Source organism: Xyrauchen texanus, chromosome 30, assembly GCF_025860055.1.
Source record: "Xyrauchen texanus isolate HMW12.3.18 chromosome 30, RBS_HiC_50CHRs, whole genome shotgun sequence".
In the NCBI taxonomy this organism is placed as follows: Eukaryota; Metazoa; Chordata; class Actinopteri; order Cypriniformes; family Catostomidae; genus Xyrauchen; species Xyrauchen texanus.
In genome coordinates this window covers 3,532,179-3,549,988 of record NC_068305.1, presented here as the reverse complement: position 1 = coordinate 3,549,988, position 17,810 = coordinate 3,532,179, and the positions used below count along the sequence as shown (strand labels likewise).

At 36.1% G+C, this 17,810-nt stretch overlaps 1 protein-coding gene across 2 annotated transcripts in view; it reads left to right on the top strand.

The window, feature by feature from the left end:
• The first annotated feature begins 2,071 nt into the window (after positions 1-2,071).
• lrfn2b (leucine rich repeat and fibronectin type III domain containing 2b) overlaps positions 2,072-17,810 on the top strand; it is a 175,906-nt gene continuing 160,167 nt past the window's right edge. Inside the window, exon 1 of one of the 2 annotated variants that reach the window (XM_052098723.1) lies at positions 2,072-2,460. The gene's annotated coding sequence lies outside the window, so the exon portion shown is untranslated. The remainder of the gene's footprint in view (positions 2,461-17,810) is intronic. The other variant, XM_052098724.1, reaches the window with a different exon arrangement.

Sequence of the window (17,810 nt, the reverse complement as noted above, 5' to 3'; positions counted from 1 at the left end):
CAGTTCAGTGGCACAGGTGAAGAGCCTCTTTCCTACAGTAGGAAGAAGAGGTCAAGGAAAGGGACATCCACAATCTTTTTGAAAAACCAGTACTTTCCTGAGAGACCATCACATTTTATTTTCAGTGATGACATGGAGATTTGTTTCTTGGAATTACATGATAAGATGGGACAGTTGTTCTATTGATATGTTTTAAGTTGTCTATTTGTTGTATAAAGTTTTAGTGTTTCTGTTAAAATGTTGCTGTGTTTACAAGTTGTTTAAATGATTAATTTAGTTCTATTTTATTAATAATAACATTTCTTATTAGTTTTCTAATTGTTCAATGTACATTTGTGCCAGGCTTTGAAATTGAATGTTTAGTTTTACTTTGATATGATTAAATAAATATGGCATTAAATGCCCATGCTTTGTTCCTTGAAGTACTAATTGTAACATCATGAACATGAAGGAAATCATATTATCACTTATAAAATAGTCAAATGAGTGACACTTTAAATTAAGCTTTCATTTGTTAACATGAATAACAATGAGCAATGCATGTTCAGCATTTGTTAATCTTGGTATATGTTGTTTTTAACATTTACTAATATATTTTAAAATTAAAAGTTGTATATGTTAACATAAGTTCATGCACTATGAACTAATGATTAATTATTATTATAATTATTAATTAAAATTAAGATGAGTAAATAATGGTTAAAATATCGTTCATTGATTGTTCATGATACCTACTGCATTAACTCATTTTAACAAATGGGACCTTATTAAATGTTTAAGATTATAAGTCATTAAATGGAAATCAATGTGAAAACAGCACGTTATAAATCCATTAAAGCAAACAAATGTTAGAAATTATGCTTCAAAACAGTAGGTGACGCAATAATCGGTTCGGAAACTACTGTGGCTCCATTAGCTCCGCCCAAACCGCCAGCCTGAATCTGCTGTGACGTTTGGCTCTGTGGCTCTGCAGATAGATATATCTCAATATGTGTCTTGTCTTCTTTTGTCCTGATTTCTCAGGTGTGTTCAATGTCAAAGTTGTAAAATACAACATTTCTCATGTCAAAACATGCTAATCTTCATCTTTTCATTTATTAACTATTATTATTTAATAGTTTTATATATATATATATATATATATATATATATATATATATATATATATATATATATATATATATATATATATATATATATGCTGATCGGTGTATATATACACACACCGATCAGCACAGCATTAAAACCACCTGCCTAATATTGTGCAGGTACCCCTCGTGCTGCCAAAACAGTGCCAACCCGCATCTCAAAATAGCATTCTAGCGGTTATCTGAGTTACCGTACACTTTGTGCGTAAAAATCCCAGGAGATCAGTGGTTACAGAAATACTCAAACCAGCCAGTCTGGCACCAACGGTCCAAATCACTGAGATTACACTTTTCCCCATTCTGATGGTTGATGTGAACAGTAACTGAAGTTCCTGACCTGTATATGCATGATTTTATTCACTGCTGCCACACAATTGGCTGATATGATAATTGCTTTTGGTTGGTGCCAGACTGGCTGGTTTGAGTATGCCCGTTTTGGAAAGAAAGTTGGAAAGAAAAAGTGATAGACTACTAAAACAGATTGGATTGTAAAAAAAACTGGTGTATGGTATTTGTGAAATATGCATTTATTATATAGAAGACATATTTTTTTACATTTGAAGAAAAAATATAAAATAAATGAAATGTGTTTAATAAAGACTCTGACAACCCACGCCTGTGGAAACCCACTCATTTGTGTTTTGTCTTTCTCCTGATTTCTCAGGCAAACATTAATCTGTCACTCAGGTCTTATGACTGGGACCTGTAACATAATTAATTTTGTCCAAGCCCTGTTACGCTGTGTAATAGTTTGGCGAGAGGAGCGTGTTACTTGTGCCATGGAAAGCCGCCCGTCGCTCGCTGTTTTCTCGCCGGATTAGTGAATCCCCTCCCCGTGTGAGTGCCGCAGAGAATCCCGCAGCAGCTGCCCGAAGCGACAAATAAGCGGATTTGCCTTCATTTTCAAAAATCACATCCTCGTACGCACGTTTTCTCGACGAGAAAGAAAGGCGTCGCGTTGTGTTTTCCTTCTTCTTTAATACATTTATCCTGCATTCAGTCGACATATCGCCTCTGTATTGAGTTAATGATCTACGTTAGGGAAAGATGCTTTGAAAGTCAGTATATCCAGATAAATACGGTGCTGGTCGGGATGCGGGATGTGATTCTTGACTCTATGTAGAGTCCAGCGGCATCTACAGCACACGGAATTCAGCTAAAAGATGTCTTTCTGGTCGGAAGGTTAGTCTGTGGATATTATGTCGTCATGGATCGTGTTTAACGAGTGGAAATTAAACTTTCCGGAGAAATCCAAGGATAAACTTGACTACAAGATCGAAGGATGATCGTGATTCGACGCCCGACATCAAAGGTAAGAAAACGACGTTTGTTTGACCGATGGACAATTATATCTGGAGCCACAGCCACAGAACATTTTACAGCAAATCTGGAGAACATGCAGTGGTTGACGTCACTAATAACTTTGTTGAAGTGGTCTTGCATCTTTCTTGAGAATGTGAAATTCGACATCGTTTTTGAGCTGAAACGGGCGAGGCTGCAGTCTGTGCAGTGGCGTCTCAATCTCAGTTTTTATATTTTATCTGATTGATTATTACACCGTTAGATGATCGATATTTCATGCTAATCTCAGTGGGGGTCCTGTAAATGAGCCACGATACAATTCTGACAACTGTAAATGAATAATCTGTTTGCAATCTCCTGTGGTAACCTGCTATATCTACTTTTCGGGACATTATGTACACTACGTGCCGAATTATTAGGCAAATTGTATTCCTCAGGATTAATTTTATTGTTGAACAAACACAATGCTCTCAGTCAATCCAAAATGTTATTGAACATCAAACCTGAATGTTTAACATAGAAAAAGTGAGTTTTGTCTTTCTCAGGGGAATATATAAAGTGTGCACATGCAACTAAATTACAAAAATAATTTCTCCCAACTCAATTGTTTATTCTTAATTTTTAGAGCAGGTGCAACAAATAAGTAACATAAAATGACAATTAAATAACATTTTTTGCGTTTCAAAAATATTTAGTGACCAATATAGCCACCGTCCTTTTCAATAACTGCCATGAGCATTCCATCCATCTCAGTCTCTTTATATATTCACGATAAACTTTCGCTGAAGCAGCAACCACAGCCTCCCAAATGCTGTTCAAAGAGGTCTTCCTTCACTGTAAATCATGTGTTTGGGAAGGGCCCACAAGATCTCAGTTGGATTTAAGTCAGGTGAGGAAGGGGGGCCAAGTCATTATATGGGCATTTGAAGCCCTTGCTGGCTAGCCCAGCAGTGGAGTACTTGGATGCATGTGATGGAGCATTGTCCTGCATAAAGATCATGGCCTTCCTGAATGCTGAGGATTCTTCCTGTACCACTGCTTGACGAAAGTACTTTCCAGAAACTGCAGTAATTTTGAGAGTTGAGTTTCAGTCCATCTTCAACTCAAAAAGGTCCAACAACCTCATCCTTAATGATATCAGCCCATACCTGTACCCCTCCTCAACCTTGCTGGCACCTGACCCGAGGTGGTGCCCTGTGTCCATTAGTGATCCAGCCATGGGCCCATCCATCTGGTCGATCAAGAGTAACTCATTTTATCTGTCCATAAAACCTTTGAAAAATCAGTCTTCAGGTATTTCTTTGCCCAATCTTGTGAATATATTCAGTGGTAGTTGTGTTTCAGCCTTCTTGACCTTGGCCATGTCTCTGAACACTTGGCACCTTGTACTTCTGGACACTCCAGGTAGGTTGCAGTTCTGGAATATGGTAGCATTGGAGGATAGTGGGTTCCTGGTAGCTTCACGTTTAATTCTTCTCAAGTCTTTTGCATTAAATTTATGCCTTTTCTTCTCCATGTGTTTTTTGCGCCCCAACAAACAAAACATTTGATTGTCCGGTGGTCTTGCCTCAATAGTTTAGCTATTTCAAGAGTGTTACATCCATCCATTTTACTTTCCAGCGTCAGTTAAATCTCTTTTTTGCCCCATTTGAGGTAATGAAGCTGCCTAATATTATGCACACCTTGATATAAGGTGTTAGTCACTTTTGCCACACCTTCGCTCATTACACAAATACATACCTCCTCCAATAATCATTCAAGTTTATATGGTTTGGAGTTGGAAAATGTGCATGGAAATAATAAGATCAGAATACTCACTTGCCTATTAGTAGGGCATGCAGTGTATATATGCACATAATGCTCCATTTGTGTACAGTGCTTGAAATACAAAGACTGTTGACTTGAAACTGCATAATATCATATACAGAGGTTGATTACATATTACATTGTAGCTACTGTATTTGTCAAGTTAACACGTCGAGCATTGACAGCAGTGTGACATGCCATACTTCATCTAAAACTATTTTAAACATTATTATATAATTGTTATAGACTACCTGCAGTTTTAATGAGCTCATATAAATTCAGAGTACATGGAATATTTGTGCGTTTAAAATTATTTGTCACATTGCAGCATGATTTGTGAGAACTGCATGTAAGCTGGTGCAAACTGGAAAATATACTCTCTTGTTTTTGTGCACATTTTTAACCTGAAATCTTGAAAAAAGTTGCTATCCGTATCAACTCCCCATTTGCATGACAACTCAGTGTTTTTCACATCCTGTCACAATTTGATTGAGTGTGTTACTTAGCAGTTTGTAAACTTCAGAAATGAATGAATGGCAGCTTAATATCCTCGAGCTGTTAATCAAGAACATTGGTGCCATCTAATACAGGTGTTTAAAACAATACTAAACGCAAAGACAAAAATTCAACTACTCATATATTCTTGCATAGCTAACCATTTAATCATGCTTATCAAAATATATAAGCATATCATAAGGGAGGAGAAAACGATTGCCATATCTTTTGTCGTTGATGTCAAATTCTGTGAACCAAACAAGCTCTACGGTACTTTGAGGCAAATTCAGCTGTCACTTCTTGGTAGCTTCACAAATTAGGCAGATGCCAATGTGGACAAGTTGTGTGACATGAGCTTATGCTTGAAAACCATGAACAAAACAAGAAGAAATACAACCTAGAATACATTAATGACAGATTCACTTGCAATAATCATGGTGTGTGCTGACCATAATATGTTGTGTGCAGTGAATTATTGGTTACAGAGAGTACCATCAAAATTCAATTTGCATGATAAACAATTTTGGTAAAGTTTGGGTAGACCAACCAATCTGACACAGTGGCTTCGGCTCAATCAATGGATTGAGTTTGGGAAGATGTAAATTTAAGCACACTTCTCAGCAGCAGTGAGTGTCGCTATTCTTGTATATGGCTTTTTTCCGTTGCTAAACAACTGTGCGCTGACTTTGCTCCCATGGATGCGTGTGTGTCTGTGTGTGAGAATTTGTGAGAGTGAAACAGAAATTGAAATAAATGTAGGATATTTTAGACATTGTTTGTCATTCTTATGCAATGTACTTTGTTTTAATTGGTTATTTTGCTGTGGTATTCTGTACGGCTCTCTGAAAGAACTGAAATTATTTGGTGAAGTGATATGGAACCGTTATGTCAAGACCTGGAACTACCTCATATCCATGCGTTTACAGGAAAATAATTGCACACCTTAGAATGCCTGTCAACCAATCAGAATCAAGCATTCAGACCCGTGGACAGTCAGTTTATCTGATTATCGTACAGACACAACTTTATGACCCGGTTAATTCTGATGCAATTGCATGATTATTTTTTGCTCTATTCTAGTGATGACATCATCTACTGTATAAACAATTACCCATCTACCTAGCTAGGGTGTGTGTGAATGAATAAAAAGCCTTTAGGAATTACACTCATCATATATAGCTATAATGCACTGCAGCTCACCCGATAGCTGTAACTTTTGAGCGATCCTATGTAAATTATTTTCTCTGAAGACACTTATAGCAGACATTGTGTGACACATCGTACAGGGCTTGCTGCTCTTTCCAAAGTTCAACTGGTTTGTGATGTGATTTTTTCCACCTCCTGATTGGTCAACTTCAGGTAGATTGTCAAATCGTCTTGTTCATCCGCACACACCTTGCAAATTGAAGTATACAAATTTTTTTAACATGTTTAAAAATGATCGGGAGGGTATAAGCCTGCTCGAAATTCCTCGCAGTTGATTCGAGCCACAACCACAGGAGCACCGACGATTTCCACACAATTTCTCCTGACAGGAAGGGAGCTCTCAGGACAGGTGACGTTTCCTTTCTTTACTGTACATTTTTTTCTTAATTTTAATAGATTTCTATTAAAATTAAGAAAGTACATTTACAGTAAAGAAAGGAAATGCTGTAAAAATGCTACAGTAATATATAAGAATATATGGTAAAATGTTGAAATATATATAATAAGACAATTCATGTATTATAGTAAAATAAAAATAATAAAAAACATTTAATATGAAAAGTACGATATTCTTTATAATTAACAATAAAATTTAAATGTTTGACAAGAGAGTACATGTACTTTTTACGGTACATTATTGTTAAAATTACATAAAAAAAACAATAAATGGGCGTTCCCAGAGTTTCCTGCGTGAACCAATACATTTCATTATATGTTATGGGAATAGTTATGTTCTTCTTATTTTTAAATCAGTTATGTACATTGGGGTGTTCTGTGTAATATTTAATGTTTAGTTAATGTTTATTGCATTATTTTAATTTCACATGTTTAGTATTTGTGTGAGTGACACTGAGCGGTCTCTACATGTTTATTGGTTTATTGATGAACTTCATGTCATAATGTGCTCTTCTGTAATTACTACGGAGATTAACAATACATTATAAAGTGAAAAGAAGATTTTTGCAGCTTCAGAAGGTTAATGGATACATTTTATCATTTAATAATATAAACAATGGTAATGCACCATAAAATATACCGGCATCAAAATTACATCCCGTAAAGCATGAAATGTGGTTAGCGTATTTTTTATGGTGAATTTCTGGCAACCACAGCTGCCAGTTTTTACCATAAATTTAACAGGATTTTTTTTACAGTGTTAAAATAAAGTGAACTGTTTTGCATGTATTTAAAATAATAATAATAATAATAATAATAATAATAATAATAATTAGGGCTGTCAATCGATTAAAATGTTTAATCGAATTAATTACATGATGTCCCGATTAATTAATCACGATTAATCGCATATACAAATATTTGCTGAGAAGCCCCTCATATAACAATAATTCAATATATAATGATGAAATAATTATACATAGTTATCTTTAAATATAAAAAAATATATATATATAAAATAAAAAAATATTCAGATAATTAAAATGCATTACATTCTTGTAGCAGAAGAGTTAATCATTAATAAGTCAATACAAAAAGCGGCTTTAGAATACAATGTATTGTTTATTACCATATTATTGATCATAAGTCAATCATTGGCATACAGGTCACAGCAATCCATTTCACAAGTGAATTTGTCAATCAGTTGGAGATTTATTATGAGGGCTTGTTTAAGGACCGTCAATGTACACCTGCGTCAGACATTTTTTTATTTAGAAACAAGCCAGGGGTATACATAGTACACAGTACTACAGATATATTTTACAATAATGCCAAGACATTATATTCATTACATAGTGCAATGGGTTTAAATGCTTTGGAGTTGTTGGAGGTACAAAGAGTATTTAAATAATATTTCAAGTCTTTACAAAAAAGTGCAAATAGGGAATTTATTGTTACGATCCTGTGTTGTCCGTCCCGTGTTTTCCGTTTTCACTTATCACGTTCCGTGTCACGATCCCTTGTTGTCTGTACCGTGTTTTCTGTTTCACTCATCACCGCCCTCTCTGTGTTATTGTCCGCACCTGTTTGTTATTTTGTTATCACCATGTCTGTCTATTTAAACCCGCTTGTTTCCCCTTTCCTTTGTCTTTCGTTGACGTTGTATGTTGGTATTACGTTACATGTCCGCTGTTAACCTCTCTTCCTGCTGTTCACAGTTTATGTTCGCTGTCTGCGTGTTCGTCCGAGGATTTCCCTGCTGTTCCTGTTCCCCGCTGTTAACCCGTTCGTGGATCTCCCTACCCTTCGTGTATGTTTCATTACCCGCACCCAGTCTGTATGTTATCTAGTCTTTAGTTTCTTTTACCCATCGTGGTCCTTTTATTTGCTCCCATTTTGTACTTCATTATTTGTTTGTCAATAAAGCACCGCGTTTGGATCCGCACCTCCCGTCTGCCTTCACCTGACTTCACACAATCATTACATTTAAAGACATAAATTTACACTTATATATAAAAAACTTGGCAAGAAAAATAAACAGATTAATCAGAAAATATGAACTTAAGTTATCAAAACTGTGATAACCAAATAAAATGTCTTTTTAAAGCAAAGAAAAACTAGTTAAAATAGAGGTAAGTACAAATAAACAACATTTTCTCCAAACTACTACAGCGTGGACACATTCCCAAAAAATGTGAGGGGCAGATTCATCTACAGCATTACAGAAGGAGCAAAGTAGATCTATTTCACGGAGCATGTTTCTTAAATAAAGATTGACTGGGTAAAAACGGTGTAACAGTTTAAATGACACCTCCTTAACCTTGTTGGTAATTAAATATTTGTGAGGTAAAGACCATACGACTTGCGTCAGACATGCTTCTGTAGCGTCTCAGGTGTGTTGCGTCATAAAAGTAAAATGTTTAGGTCACTGTGTCAAGTTAAATATAGTTTAATACTCAATCTTTAAACACATCTTGAGATCCCTTGGTTCGCATTTGCGCTCCTTCAAGTGTTTTGAACGCCAGAACGTAACGCATGTTTGTGTGTGTGTGTGTGGCCGCTGAAGAGTTGTTAATGTTTTGTTCACTGTAATAAACTGTGTGTTGCTCACACAGCTGAAATTTCACTTACTGCCCTCTGTAGTAAACAGGTGGTACTACAAGCTTGAATTTCTCAGGAAAGCATTGCATTTTTTGTAAAATTAATAACACGTTATTATCGCGTTAAATCGACAGCCCTAATAATAATACATCTTTCAATCTTAACTTTTCTTGATTCAGGCTTAGTTTACATGGTCCTAACCGAACCTTGAGTTCAGTATCGTGAACTGAAGTGAATTGTGAGATAAGTGAATTGTTACACTCTTTGTAAGAGGCTAACTAAAATATGATGCCTGTATTGTATCGATTTGAAATTCTTTTTGTTCATTGGTTGGTCTCTATGGGAATAAAGGATGTAAGATTTATTACGAATTGTCATGAAACTGTGTTGATTTGGACTTTGTAACACACTATAAAAATACATGGCACATGCCTGAGCAAATATTCCAACAGGAACGTATTGCTCTGCTGTTAAGACGAGTAGCCTTTGACACAGATAGATTAGTCTCCTGGCCTTAATGAAGTTAGAGTTTTACACCTTTGACCCATTATTGGTGCTCTGGGACCCCCGTATCTTCTGCTAAGAGTGATAGAGCCTTGATATATGTCTAGACATAAACGATACCAATAGGTTGGTGTAAGAAACAAACTTTATTGAAATTGCTTAATGCCACCAGTCCACGCATCAGTGACATAAGCGCAATGGCACATTCACGCAAGAAGTCGGAAGCACGCTTTGTATACAACAGAGGAACGAACATCATGCAAGAGTTAGTTCATTTCAAACTGCAATACAGCGCTGGGTGGAAGCATTGATTTAAAGTTAAAAACGTTTTAATTGTCGATTTGTTTCTGATACCAACCTATCGGTTTGCTTCAGAAGACATTCATTGATCGACTGGAGTCGTGTAGATTACTTTCATGCTGCCTAAATGTGACTTTTGGACTGTCAAATAGCCAGCAGCCCGATGGCACCTGTTTACTTACATTATAAGGACCTACAGAGCTTCAAAATGTTTCTAATTTCTTTGTATTCTGCTGAATAAAGACATGGCATGAGGGTAAGTGAATAATGAAAGAATTGAATTCTTTGGGTGAACTATTCCTTTAATGGCGACTGTTTTGAGAAATGGAAATACTTTGTTGAATTTGAATTTGTAATAAAAACAGTAAAATGTAAGGTATTTACTGGGGAAAAACACCACTTACCACATGAAAAAGATGTTACATTTTATGCTCATGATCTGCTTTTATGCATGTAATATGCATATACTTCAATTATTTATGAAATTGTTCTTTCAACTGAAAATGAAATTCTCTGTCAATTATTTACATTAGTAATTAGTTGCTGCAGGCCTTCGTTTGATCAGACTACATTTGTTGATTATTGTACAATCACAAATGAATGCCTCATATTTCTGTTAGTTAAGGCTCATGGCTTTGAGGGCAGCATTAGTTTAGGAGTAAACATTATTTGCTATCCAGTAATTTATGATCGTTCTAAACTAAGTGCACAGTTACAGTTAAACGCCGGTTAATAATGTACAAACACACACATCACCATATTTATCTACAAACTAGGGTGCTATGACTTCTGTGATGTGGAAAACATTGGCAGAATGGCAGAACCCAGTCATAAAAATGGAATCCACTAGAAAGTGCAGAATGTCATGGAATTTCACATATTTGGCACTGATTCTTAAGATAAGGGACAAAATGTTTTTTTTATACTAAATTAATTTGAAATGGATAGATGTGTTATGTAGACATAGGTGTCAGCTAATGAACCATGTGGGAACAGGTTTTTATAAAAACACCTTTTTACCATGAAAATTGACATTTACTCACTTCATAATTATATTTACTGTCATTTGTGTCAACTCCATCAGACACACTATTAGCATGCTATTTAAATAGTGTTCAGTAAAGGAGTTAAGTGATAATATATATATATATATATATATATATATATATATATATATATATATATATATATATATGAGTCATTTTTCCACCCTCATTTAAAGCAACTATAATGCCAAAATCATTCTTCAATTCTAACAGAAATTATTACAATGGGATTACCTAACTTTCATTTTATATTTAGGCAATTTAACATTGTGACCGCTTGTTGTGGACAGGTTAAGTTACATGTCCGTCCAAGTACATGGATTAAAAAAAATTTGAATTAAATTATTTAAAAATATACAGTAAGTAATGAAAGCCCTGAGTATACACATTTCCTTCAGGGTTAACATTTTCAGTAATTTTATTATTATTAATTTTTTGATTTTTAACATAAAGAGGACATTTTATGTAGGACATGTCTTGTCCATTCTCAAGAATACATGTTGGGATAAAATTAACATGTGAATAAATTACTAAAATGGAATACAATAGGCTGAGTTCTTCTATGTGAATGTATGAAGGCGGCTGCTCATACACCGAGCACACCGCATCATTAAAATTATGCATGTTCAGTGTGTGTGTGTGTGTGTGTGTGTAGATGACAAAGAGCAGAGCACGTATTCACTGTGAAGCGTGCAGCACATGCAGACTATACTGTATATTTCGTTTAATTAAGTTACAGCCTTTTGTGGTTTAATTAGCACATTCAGCCATATAGCGAATTGCTCATATGGAGGTTTGAAGCTGTCATCAAAAATATTTATTAGATTTTCTGCCAAAATAAAAAGTCAGTTTAAAATGTAAGAAATTGCAACATAAATATATTACAACTGTACAGAAAATTGTACTTTACTGAATAAAAGTTTTCATCAATGCTTTCATTAATACTGTGATGCTGTGTTGTGCAGCACTGTACAGGTCCTTCTCAAAAAATTAGCATATTGTGATAAAGTTCATTATTTTCCATAATGTCATGATAAAAATTAAGCTTTCATATATTTTAGATTCATTGCACACCAACTGAAATATTTCAGGTCTTTTATTGTTTTAATACTGATGATTTTGGCATACAGCTCATGAAAACCCAAAATTCCTATCTGAAAAAATTAGCATATTTCATCCGACCAATAAAAGAAGTGTTTTTAATACCAAAAAAAAGTCAACCTTCAAATAATTATGTTCAGTTATGCACTCAATACTTGGTCGGGAATCCTTTTGCAGAAATGACTGCTTCAATGCGGCGTGGCATGGAGGCAATCAGCCTGTGGCACTGCTGAGGTGTTATGGAGGCCCAGGATGCTTCGATAGCGGCCTTAAGCTCATCCAGAGTGTTGGGTCTTGCGTCTCTCAACTTTCTCTTCACAATATCCCACAGATTCTCTGTGGGGTTCAGGTCAGGAGAGTTGGCAGGCCAATTGACACAGTAATACCATGGTCAGTAAACCATTTACCAGTGGTTTTGGCAATGTGAGCAGGTGCCAGGTCGTGCTGAAAAATGAAATCTTCATCTCCATAAAGCTTTTCAGCAGATGGAAGCATGAAGTGCTCCAAAATCTCCTGATAGCTAGCTGCATTGACCCTGCCCTTGATAAAACACAGTGGACCAACACCAGCAGCTGACATGGCACCCCAGACCATCACTGACTGTGGGTACTTGACACTGGACTTCAGGCATTTTGGCATTTCCTTCTCCCCAGTCTTCCTCCAGACTCTGGCACCTTGATTTCGAATGACATGCAAAATTTGCTTTCATCCGAAGAAAGTACTTTGGACCACTGAGCAACAGTCCAGTGCTGCTTCTCTGTAGCCCAGGTCAGGCGCTTCTGCCGCTGTTTCTGGTTCAAAAGTGGCTTGACCTGGGGAATGCGGGGATGTTTCTACTCCAGACTCAGTCCACTGCTTCCGCAGGTCCCCCAAGGTCTGGAATCGGTCCTTCTCCACAATCTTCCTCAGGGTCCGGTCACCTCTTCTCGTTGTACAGCGTTTTTTGCCACACTTTTTCCTTCCCACAGACTTCCCACTGAGATGCCTTGATACAGCACTCTGGGAACAGCCTATTTGTTCAGAAATTTCTTTCTGTGTCTTACCCTCTTGCTTGAGGGTGTCAATGATGGCCTTCTGGACAGCAGTCAGGTCGGGAGTCTTACCCATGATTGCGGTTTTGAGTAATGAAACAGGCTGGGAGTTTTTAAAAGCCTCAGGAATCTTTTGCAGGTGTTTAGAGTTAATTAGTTGATTCAGATGATTAGGTTAATAGCTCGTTTAGAGACCCTTTTCATGATATGCTAATTTTTTGAGATAGGAATTTTGGGTTTTCATGAGCTGTATGCCAAAATCATCAGTATTAAAACAATAAAAGACCTGAAATATTTCAGTTGGTGTGCAATGAATCTAAAATATATGACAGTTTAATTTTTATCATTACATTATGGAAAATAATGAACTTTATCACAATATGCTAATTTTTTGAGAAGGACCTGTATATGACATCAACAAAAAATAACTCCAATGTATGTTTTAGATTGTGCCATTAGGATCTGTTTATAAGCTCTTCATTTGATGAAAATAATACAATGGTTTGTTGAAAAGGAATTGTTCATGAAACTTAAAACAATGAACTCAGAAAAAACTATTAAAAGGAAAACATGGAATTTGGGAGAAAAAATAAATGAATTTTGAAAAAATAAACATAGCCCTACTACAACCCAGTTGGATTAGGTTAATCGCTTCTTGTACTGAACTCGATTGAGGAGTTTGACATTTGTTTATCATGAAGAAAAATACTGGATGTTGACAAAGGTCCAAACAGGTCTTGAGGTCTTCAAATAATACCTCTGTAAGTAGCCCTTGGGCTTCTCAGGGGATCTGCTGGCTATAAATAATAGCACATATGTCACCGTGCCTCGGGCTCACATGCACTAATCCCCCACTGAGCTCATGGAGGAATCTCTTTCACTGCTTTCTGACAGAACCCATAGTTGTCACCTTACAATTTCACATTATTATTCCATTTCTTCTTTCTCCATTTACATCACGCAATCCTCCTTTTTCACCCCCTTCCACAAATCATCTTTCAGTCTGTACGCCGCTCTCCTCCAGCACTTAATACTCCAGACAGACAGACAGGATTTTGATCTTACTCTCGGGACAAGATGCGATCAGGATCGTGTTTGTATGACTCGGAATCCCTTGCCATATGCCAGACGTTTCGATGCTCGTAAATCATGGATGCCACCGTGACACAATATCAGAGGAGCGTTCTGCACACCAACCAGCTTTGAATCTGAAAATGAAGTGCACTTTTGTGAAATAGCAGAAATGAATCTTTCATGAATATGATATTGTTTTAATTTAAAAGAATTTTAGAGGTGGTCTAACATTATGTCTACACGAGATGTGAGCAGCATGAGTCAAAAATAAATCGATGACACTGATCTGTATTTGAAAAAACACTGATGACAATAAATACCCTTATTATTGTAACTTCATTGAATAAAAGTAATAATCAGCAGTATCCATTCACATTTATTGAAGAATAAATTCATTTATAATAGTATAAATTGATATTTAACTTGTAAAAATCAAGATATTAAACATATAAATGAATAAACCTGAATGTTCTTGTTGTGGACCTGTATAAAGTTATAATATGGCTACATAAATTATATCTTAATATTTTTCAGCATATTGACAAAATTCAATATCTTGATAATTATGTATTTGCTCTGAAATGGCTAAAAAGTGATTTTTTAAATCAGAGGTACCATCACTTCATACATAAAGGCACTGAATAAAATCTATATTTCCCCACAGTTTTACACAAAATGAACACAAGGATTTATTATTTTGAGGATTAGATTAAGTAAAATATATTTCTGTCCTTTTTATTACACCTTCACCTGGAGCTTTTATTTTGACACTGTAAGTGCAGTGTGCAGTTTAAAATGTTCCTTATCTGGTGAAACACTGTCATCTCATTTTCTGTTATACTATGCTGCATTTGTAGATTTGTATAATAATAATCTTCTTCTTCTTTCGGCTGCTTCCGATAGGGGTCACCACAGCAGACCATCCGTGATACGCATATTTGACTTGGCACAGGTTTTTTGACAGATGCCCTTCCTGACGCAACCTCCAGTGGCTGGGGGACTTACACCTTCTGGGCAATTTAGAGTCTCCAATTCACTTAACCTGCATGTTTTTGGACTTGTGGGGGAAACCGTAGCACAAAGTAAACCCACATGAACACAGGAGAACATGCAAACTCCACACAGAAAGTCCAGGTTGAGCTGGGACTCGAACCAGGAACTTGTTGCTGTGAGGTGACAGTGGTAACCACTAAGCCACAGTGCTGCCCAACTTGTAGTGGTTTCTATTGATTGCAATTGTGCGAATGTTTGAACCAGAGGTACTTTTTTTTAACAATGCATGTGAACTGCTCTAGAAGTTTTAAACCCACGAGTCCCGTGCGAACAGCACATCACCTGATTTATTCTGAAGCACCGACAGATCATGTTTATCTGTCTTTAATCATAGCCTTTTGCAGTTTAATAATCACATATTATAATATTGTGATTTTGATCTTAATTCGATTAATTGTGCAGCCCGAAAGGATCATGAAATCAGTCTAATGATTATATTGTGAATATTCGATATATCGCAAATCCCTACTTACTATGTACTAATAAACAAGAAAAACCCTATTTTATATAGGCTAAAAGTCTAAATATAGTAATAAACAGCAGCAATTCACTAAATATTTCAATCTAAAAAGAATGCAATGTCCAATTAAGGCTGCAGGGGCTCAAGTGACTCAATGAATCATTTATGTGAACTAGTTCATTTACATGATTCACCTGAACGAACCGATTCACTACAATGAAATTGGAAATTCCCAATGCTAAATATAAGTGAACTGTTTGTTGTAACTGGTTAATTTACTGGACTGTCTGAACGAGTCAATTCACTGAACTGATTTAGTTTTTCTGGTGCTACATGCCGTGTTCACAATATAATGTGACAAATAAAGTGTTTTGTGATGCTACAGCGCTACTCGCAGGAAAGTGGCCATTAATTGAAACAGTGATATGTGAACGCAGAGTGCGGCTCAGAGATATAGACACAGTTATTTATTTAATATTTTCAAATATTGCAAACATAGTTCTGAACTTTGTCAGTTATTTTCATTTAGTAATTTCACAGTTTGAATAACAGTTTGAAGCAGCATTTTGAAGCAGGATTGCCAACACCAAAAATGTAGATAAAAATAGATCTTAGTTGACCTTCTGCTATAGATGAGTGATCTGTGATATTGCACTCTTGAAAAGCACCAGACTCCACTGCTCTATGGATGAGTGATTGCTTGAGATCTTTTCATTTGAAGCTTTTGGTGTTGCAGGGAGATGCTGTTAGTGCCGGTTAGTAGCTTTAATTACATCTCTCAAACTGAATTGAACCTTCTTCATTCAGTCTGACACTGAAACACGACCCCCACATGGAGTGGTCTCTTCAATCAGCTGACAGCACAGAAATTATGCAAAGATTGACTACATTTGCATTTTGTGAGGTAAATAGCAGTGCTTATAAGGCTGCAAAAGTATTGTTAAAGTTTTAGCTAGGGACAACACTCGATGATCATGCATGTATATCAACATCTCCCGCAGAACGCGTTTACAAACGCCCTCCCGAGAACATTGATGGGACAGTAAATATGACTAAAGTGACTCTATATGGCAACTGGCTGGTAAATGTTGAGATTTCACTCACCAGTAATTGTGTACTTCAGTTGTGAATTGTTCAGCAGCGAGATCCTCCCACAGCGTGTTCAGAGTAAAAGTTGTTCCGTGTAATGTGTGTCCAAGACGAGATCCATGCAACCCATTCGTCATTGAATAATGTCACTTTTAATTAGGGCTGAAACGTTTAGTCGACGTTATTGACAACGTCAATAAAAAATTGTCTACAAAAATGTTCATTGTCTTATAGTCATTTGATCTCATTTAATGTAACACGAGATCACATTAAACTTTAATGATGATGCGCGAGAGCAGCACTGCAGCTCGCGACTGACTGATGAGATGAAGAATTACACCGATCACAGTCCAGATGCACTCTAAACTTTCACAGCTTCATCTTATGTTATCACAAAGTACAAGGGAATTATACAAAAATACCAAATAAGTAAATACAGAAGCACTCTCGTTGTGGAATAATTGGAGTCGGAGCTCTTTAAAGAAAACACCCCTGTGTTACATCTTAATGCAGTTTTAATGCATTATAGCTTTATTAAAGATAGCTTTATTAAAGATCAAATAATACGGAAACAGATCATGTAATTAACTACAAACTCTGACTCTGTCATTTCTCTGTGCAGTCAGCACCTCGTCTATGAGTTGCGCGAATGTCCCGATCTGAGGGGGAGAGATTGAATCTGCACCCGGCTGATAAACACTCTGTCGCAGGGACGCTCATCCCTCATATTGAATCGAATCAAATCGAGAGCTTGTGAAGCGGAATTGAATTGAATCTGGAAATCTGTATCAATACCCAACCCTAGTTTTAGCTAAGCTTATATTTTAGGCTTTGGGTTTGCTGCTGTTTAGTAAAGACTCATCATGATTCAGCATGCAAAGAGATGTAAGGCTGGGGAGAGGAGCAATGAGTGATTCTGTGAAATCTTTGTGAAAAATATTGAAATGGTATAAAAAGTCTGGCATCTACTCACGAAAAGGAAAAAGGATAGCAATGTTTGAGAAGGCAGCTGACCTCGAGGCAAACGCTCCTATCTTTTCAATGTTATTTTCATGATTTCTACTAGCTTGAAAATAAAAGCTACATTTAAAAAAACAACATGGAAATGTATTATCTCATACATTAACACTGATACCTTAAGTGATCCAGGGTGAATTAATTGCAGAAAATTGTAGAGAAAAGGATTTTATAAAAGGAA